Genomic DNA, 6,728 nt, shown 5'->3' on the forward strand with positions numbered 1-6,728 from the left:
TTTTTTGAAAGAGCACCGGCTAAGGTAATAGCATCATGAAGGGTTTGCGGTTTGCTACTCATTACCGAGTCGCGGATTTGCATAGGCAAACCGCTGACATACTTGTCCATGGCCCTTTCGAGGGGAGTGACCAAGTGGGGAACCAAGAGACTAAGCTTGTGGAAGCGGTTGGAGTAGGCGGAGTTGTCACCACTCTCTTGCTTAAGTTCCCAAAATTCGGATTCGAGTTTTTGAAGTTCATGTTTTGGGTAAAAATTTTTCATCATGACTTCTTTGAGCTTGGTCCATGAGTGCGGTATCCTCAAAGTGCGTACGGCCTCCTCAAACATGCTTAAGTTCCCATGCTACTTCCGCCCCATGGGTGAAAATCTCGCTATTCCACCAAGTGCGTGCGGTATCCTCAAACATGCTAGAGGCATATGTGGTCTTTTTGAGTTCGGGGCACTCACAAAGAGTAAACAAACTTTTCATTTTCTCGAACCATCGCAACAAAGTGGTAGCACAGCTCGTACCAAATAATTGAGATGGGTTTGCACTAGTGAAAATTTTCAAGGCAAAAGGCGCGGGGTTAGGTGTGGTTTGAGTAACGGTGGGTTGGGTGGCTTGGATTTGAGTTATGAGTCCGGGAATCACAGCAGCGATTTCTTTTGCTACCATTGCGGCCATCCGACAACCGGAGATCGGCTTGCGTAGTTGGCGACGGATTGGAGGCATTCTAAAATAATAAAAGAAAATGATATAAGTTTGGGGTGATTGATATAAGTATGAGGGAGAATGAGTAAATGTGAGGGTTTTAATGATTGTGCATCCTAGAGTTTTGAGGATGAGAAATGTTAGTAAAAACTATTTTATACTTGCATCAAAAGATAAAATGTATATATATTTATAAGTTTCAAACTTTTGCCATTCAAAAATTGGAGGTTTTGAGATTTTGAAATTTATATATATAGTCGGGAAAATAGTACATGAAATCACCATGATTTGATATCCCGACAAATAAAGCTTGTATAAAATAATAGGTGGAGTCGAACATGTGCACGTACTACCGCGTCTAATTATGTTGTTGTGACTCAAATAACGATAATAACATATAATAAAACGGAGATACAACGAAATGTTAGAAACAACTTGTCCACGTACCACCGCGAATCTTGTATTTAAACACCAAAAATATAAGGAGGCAACCGGAACGCTTGCATTCGACAACTTAAAGTATTGACACGTATAACACGATTCGTAGGCCTAGAAAATGCACACTATAATTCAACCATCCCAGGTAAGTATATCACCTTCGATTCTTGGAATCTTTTTGTCAAATGGTCGTTTCATAGTGTTTCGTTTTCCATGATGGCTACAAACCCGATATAAATGCAACCTTTAAGGGGATCTTAAATAACGGGATCCAAATTAAGTTTGTGATCCATAAAACACAATATAAAAAACTAATGTTTTTGCGTTTTAAGGTAAGGATACCTTGAAATACTATGAGAGTGTGTGCATGTGTATATTTTTGAAGATTAAATGAAATAAATAAGAAATTAAATGTATATGTGTAATGAACAATCAAGTAGGGTAACACGTATAAGCAACACGTATAAGGACCCTAAAGCAAAACTATACTAGGCCGTTACGTCTAACCACCTATCTTATAGTCTTGGCTCTGATACCAATCTGTAACACCCCGACCAAAGGCGGAACATGCCGGGTTGAAACGGATTGCCCAAGAACGACACTATTAAAGTGACAATATTTAATCAACTCATTAATTTCATTCAATCAACAAAGTAACACATATTATTCTTACAAATAAACACCAAAATATAAGTAATAAATATTGTTCATTCTTCTAATAACCTAGCGGTATCAAATAGAATGATGTCTTCGAAACTCCAACTCAAGTAATAATCAAACCTGTAACAATGCATAAAATAACATTTGTCAGCACGTAAGTTGGTGAGCAATTTCATAGTTTGAGTATGTATAATATGAGTGAAATCCACAAACGTATATGAGACTACAAATAAAATAATCAATCATGGTATATAAAACATATGTAAATGAGGATCATTTCTAATCGGTAGCAACCGACATACTTGGATAATGAGGCCCTATTCTACTAGCACAAGGCTAAGTAGTTAGGGGAGCGTATGATCATACTTAATGAGGCTCAACAACAACATAAAAATAAACACTCATTCACGTAAAGCATATGAGACATATAACACACAATAGAACAAGCATTCTAAGTATCATACACCCTAAAGTTTGTGGTTTGAGAAATGAGTATAATAAATCATTCTTGTTTTGAATAAGTATGCATGTTACCCCCAAAATATAAAAGTGAAAACGGGGGATGAAATGTACTCATGTTAACTAAATAACTTGAAAGATTGATTCGTGAATAATCGGAGATCGGGTTAACGAGCAAGACCTAGGTTAATTGGGTCTTAAGTTAGTAGGTAGTCTTGGAAGGGTTTAAAGTAAAATATGACAAGTAAAGTAAATAAATGAAGTTTATGGTTTAAAAATATAAATAGTTGGTAAATTAAAGACATGTTCTAAAAGTAAGGTTACTCGAAACCGGGTCTTGGTATTTCATTCATAATTATTACTCAACCTATGTTAAGTAACTTGTGTGGGTTATATTGCACTAATGCAAAACCCTTGGGTATATGAATACCAAAACAAGGTTTTAATCGAGTGTTCGGATTTGTTAATTTGGGTCTAGATAATTAACTAAACTCAAAGTTAACTTTCCAAAATGTTTGAGATAACTCAATAAAATAAAAAGACTTAACCAAGTATATAGTTTTATTGTGGAGAACCTTCACGTCCGTTAAGTGAGTATTTGGTTTCACCGGTCCAAGCTTGTTATAAGATCAAGTTGGATCCCGACACACTAAGTAAGTTGATAAAATACTTAAAATTAGTTTAAAATACTTCTTGAAGAAAAGATGAGTTTCGGTGGCTAAAGACACACTTGTGTGTCTTAAGCAAGTGAACTCAGTTTAGTTCGGTTTTAGTTCGGTCCTTGAATCGGAATGATACCGAGGATGGTTGCCACATACCCAAATACCATAGAACTACAAAAAATGGTTTTAGAAGTTACAAGGTTCAAATCTTTCATAAACATGTTTATTTAACTATTTCAAACAAAACTAGTAAACAAAACTATTTAAAACAAAAGCTAGTAAACAAGAGTTCGGTCTTGGTTCGGTCTTGATTCGGGTCTAATCTCGGGATAAACCGAGACTAGTGACTTCATACCCAACACCATGAAACTCTTTAAACATGAATTAAAACTAAACTACTTACAATATAAACAAGACTAGTAAAGCATTAAAGGAAAATAGTATAATCAAGAACTACAAAGAGTTCTCCATGAAGCCTTGCCTTGTAGCATATCACCTCCCAAAGAAGATGAAAGCCGAAGGAAACAAGGGGTGCATATTATATATATGTTGTACCACACGACATGAATTAGTAAGTAACAAACAAGAATTAAAGAAGGTTGTTGCTTGATTATTAAGAACCTTTAAGGTTAGAGATATGAACTTTGTTTGGGAGAGAAAGAAGGTGAATGAGCAGGGAGAAATGAAGAGGATGGGTTTATTTATATACGGAAGTAGTCAAAGTTGTTTTTTATATTTTATATCAAGGCTTTCATGAGTTAAAAGGGTCTAAACAAGTCAATAATACAAACAAGAAGCCAAAAATCCGAAGTATGTGTGCAGGTGGTCCAAGTCGCCGCAAGAACGGCCTCTCCCCTTGGTCCGCGCGGCGTGGCGCCTTTAGGGGGGGGGGAGGGCTGGTCCATTTTGCTTCACGAGTCGTTTCGGGTCGTTTCAGAGCGTTTTTTAGGCGTTTTAAAGACCGTAAGAAAGTGTTTTCGAAAGTCGACAAGTGTGAGATGATTATGAAACATAAAAGTCCAATATTTTATATTTTCGAAAGATCCGGTATACAATCGTGTCGGGTTTTGATACAAATACAATACAAACATAATCGAAAAAGACGAATGTTACAACACACATTCAAATCCATACAATACATACATACTAATGTATTAAAATTAGATGTATAATTATTAACTAAATTACGCTATATTAGACACTAAGTAATACTCTTGACTCTTTAAATCTCGACTAAACTACTGACCGGAAAGTGAACCAATTGACTCTAGTAAAGCTAAGTAATTCCGGATATCGAACCCATGAGACTCTTTAACTAATTAGACTCGACAAATCGACTCGGCTATTTATTTTAATATTTGTTTAAAGGGGGTTTTCAATTACTAAAATTAAACTTAGTAAAATAATCTAATTTAGAAGGACAAGTAAACAAAACACAAAACAATTTAATTTGACTGTCTCAGTTGATGATAAAAAAACAACTAGGCTGGAATCCCCTAAGTTGTAGTTATTAGTTAGTTGGAAAATACTTGTTATGGAACTAGAACCATAAAACAGACACTTAAAAGAAAACCCGAACAGGACCCTGACCCTTCTCAAGAAGTCACCTATGGATTTCTAATTAGTTTTTAGACACACCAGTTTTATATATTAAACTCCCTTACGGTTATTTAAATAATTATGAACGAGTACTTTTATAATGAAATCCTACCTTACGATGCGGAAATCAAAGGTAGTTTAATAAACTCAATTGACTTGAAAGACAATGTTAACCAATTAAACCTAGACGGACTTCTTACGAAGAACTAAATCTAGAAATCTTAATCAACAAAGATCTAACCAATAACCTATCACTTTATAGCTCTTTAGTTTAGTATCACACTTTTATTCGTTTAACTAATAATATTATTCCTATGATCTTATTCGAATTCAATCATAAACTAGTCAAAAACACACAGTAGATGACCTAAAAAATCATATTCTTTGAAACAATCACCAAGAATAACGTGGAACAATAAAACTCATCAATCAAACCAAGAACGCATAAGCATCAATTAAATAAAATCGTTTACTGATTCATAAAACCATAACGAAAAGTATAATCCAAATAAAATTTAAACATTAACAAAGGTTCATCAATGGCCTAGGTAGTTTATAATGTTAGCATCAGAAAATCAAACAAAATAATAATAATAAAGGGAAACATGGTGAAAAACAGTAAAAACGAAAGGTTAAAGGCGATATAACACGTAATCTTCGATCTCGATCAAGTAGCACCTCAACAGATGATTCCTTGCCTTCAAAACTTCCAAATAATGCAATCCTAAGCTCCAAGAAACTCCAAATTCGGCTGGTAATCTTAGGGTATTCTTTAGGTTAAGGTTAAGGGTGTTTATATAGTCAAACTGGGCCTTAAACCTGACCAAACGAGCAAACTTTCCGGAATTTTACCCTCTAGGCGCCGCTGCGACCAGGAAGGAAGAGCTGGCCACGTGGCGCGTCGAGTCCAACTAGGCCGTCCAATGGCCGGTCCGACCGGCTATTCTTCTGGTATCTTTTTGACTCGTTCCGGCTTCTCGTTTAAGCTTATTTTGACTCGTTTTTTGCCCTTTTTAACCACGTTCAACTTCCGGAACCTACAAAACACAAATATGTTAGTAGTATACAAATCTTAACTAAAAATAAACGAAAAATAATAAAATAATACAATAAATATACACGAGAAATATATATAAATATCAGTATATCACATACATATACACACATACATGAATTAACACATATACATACATACACACATATATACATATATGCTTACACATATGCATATACGTATATATCTATGCATACACACACACATACATACATACATACATACATACATACATACATACATACATGCATGCATGCATATTTAGATGCATATGTGTATATATCTATGCATACATACATATATGCATAGACAGATGCATATATGTATTAAATCTATGCATACACACACACACATGCATACGTACATATATAAATGCATACACATATATGCCAACATACATATTAAATACATATATACACAAGCACAAATGAATAGACAATCATACCCATGCAAAAACATATCTAACATGCACTTATGCCCAACGGTTATTACAACATACATACTACATACATATATACGCAGTTATATATGTGAGTGTATACATAATACACGACCAACAGACAAAGGCATAAAGACATAAACACATGTACAAATTGTTCCTTAAACACATACATATATACATGCATGCATAAATATTAAGTTAACATAAGTTATCTGTAGTATGTTATCATTTAACATAAGTGAATACATATTACACATTAGTGGTTATACTATATAACAAAACACCCAGTAATTACAGTAGTACCAAAATACTAGATTCTTAGTTCATCAAATCACCTGATTACTACTTATTATAGATTATAAGTACTAATTTAACCAAACCAATCTAAACAACTACTCCAACAAATCTTGTGCACCTACATTGAAGTTAATGGTGTAGATCCTGTTCGGCCAGGTGTACACTAAAACCACCATATCAATGCTTAGGTGGCTCCATGACAAATCGAACAACATGGCAGCTACAAGGAACAATTGCGAGCACGAAGCTGATTAGTAATCGAAGTAATCGCAACTACAATTTCACATTTCATAACTCAAAATTGAGACCGGATTCATACCTGAGAAAACCCAGCTATTGGTGAAAATGGTTATTAACCAAGCCATTACGTTTAATCGAAGAAGAAGATATGTTGATGACGGCGGAGAAATTACTGACGACGGTG

This window comes from Bidens hawaiensis, unplaced genomic scaffold (genome assembly GCF_021521415.1).
Source record: "Bidens hawaiensis isolate Kalapana, Puna unplaced genomic scaffold, B.hawaiensis_p1.1 tig00042193_1, whole genome shotgun sequence".
NCBI classification, from domain to species: Eukaryota; Viridiplantae; Streptophyta; class Magnoliopsida; order Asterales; family Asteraceae; genus Bidens; species Bidens hawaiensis.